Genomic DNA, 1,901 nt, shown 5'->3' with positions numbered 1-1,901 from the left:
CTGTTGGGGGAGAATGACTTTCTCGACGTATTGAAGCTGACACTGATGGCATGTTTTAAGATACCATGAGAGGTCATGGGTGAGAGTAGGCCACCAGAAGCGGTCAGCAATGGTTCGTCAAGTTGAATAGAATCCTTTGTGTCTGAGATTGTCGTGAGTCTGCCAAAGAATTCAAGAGCAGTCGTTTTGAAAAACGACAAGTTGATGATGACCTGCAGGATCACGACACCAAAGTCGTTTATTATGAACAAAAAATTGTGCTGCTCATTTAAGTAAACGAGAGTGAGCTGAGAGCTGCATGCCTGAAGGTAATACAAGCATCTCAAGATAGTGCTGAATGGCCCGAAGGTCATCGTCGCACCATTTGGAACCTTCATCACATGGGAATTCAAGGTCAGGACTGATGTTGGCTTTCATAGAATTGAAAACCTGAGCTTTCATCATCATCCTGAGGCTTCCATTGCACGAGTCCATCACTGTCCATATCCCATAGCTAAGGACTTCATCTATCCACTCTTTGACCTCTTCTGAATCTTCTTCATCGAAATCTTCATCTTCCAGTGCATGATGACAGCACAAGAGTCCATCAGGGCCAATGTGCTTCGATCCTGAGACGTGTTTGAGCTTGAAGTCAAATAATAAGATTCCCACAATCCAATGATTAACGGCTGTGTTTGGCTGAATGTCAGGGTTATTGAGCATACCCTTAATATATTTCGCATCAACTTCAATAATGAGATTTTTGATTCCAATAGTCCAAACTTTAGTAGCTTTGAGTGCGCGAAATAAACCGTAAAGTTCGATCTTTGCTTGTGAATAATGAGATTCTCGGTTGTTCCAGATGATCAAGCCAAAATGAGAGGGTCGACGACAATTTTCATTGTCGAGCTGAAGCAGAATCCAACCACAGGCAATATGGGAAGAGTCGATGGTGAGAATGATGGGATTAGGGCTATGGTAGTCAATTGGTCGAATAGCAGGGGAATTGATCACGGCTTGCTTGAGGGTATTCATAGCGGTCTGCACATTTTCATCCCAAACAAAAGGTACAGCATTGTGAGTGAGATTAGTAAGCAGACATGCAATAAGGGCATAATTCTTAATCCAGTTGCAGACCGTGCCTGTGGTGCCTAAAAATCCACGGACTTCAGATCATGTTGCACAGGGAGGCCAGTTCTTGATCTTGATGACTTTTGAGTCATCGGGAATGTGTCCCTCGTAAGTACAGCGCTGGCCGACGACGATAACCTCGGGTACACAAATAAAAAGCTTCTTTGCCAAGACCATGACTCCTGCGTGCTTAAGATGGTGTCAAACTCTATTCATGTCTAAGCAGTGCTCCCAAACAAATCATTGAATGCCAGAATTCTCAGGAATGGTCTCAAAAGTGCCATCTGAGAGCTCATATCTTGTGCGAGAGCCGAGAATGTTAACATTGTCTTGAAAATTTGGTGCAATATCAATTTCGTGTTGAAGGATGAATGCGATGTCGTTTTGGAAGACCACAGGAGAATCTGTCCATCCCATAGGTAGCACAGTGAGTCGAAAAATGCCGAGAGGTGTCTGGAAGGTGGTAAGGTCCCAAGATTCTTCAGCTAAGGCTCGGTAATCAAAGCCAACAAACAGGTCCATCATGGTATAAATCGAGCAACCAGCTGACTGCTCCGCTGTCATGCATGGTATGTGATCCATACCATGACATATACACAACAGCAGTGACAGGGAAGGTAGAAGACACCTGACTGATTCCTATCACCAAGTTACCTTATCATTTTCATTCATTTCTTAGCTAGTATTTTCACTTTCAAACTTCACTCTTATTTTTTCTATGTATTTCTATTTTGTTCCATGAGATTCTATCTCTTCTATTTTCCCAGGCACATTTAGCCACCAGACTTTTC

The sequence above is a fragment of the Suillus subalutaceus genome, assembly GCF_016647625.1.
Source record: "Suillus subalutaceus strain FC151 chromosome Unknown DFJ58scaffold_297, whole genome shotgun sequence".
In the NCBI taxonomy this organism is placed as follows: Eukaryota; Fungi; Basidiomycota; class Agaricomycetes; order Boletales; family Suillaceae; genus Suillus; species Suillus subalutaceus.
Note: the sequence above shows the minus strand (reverse complement) of the source record.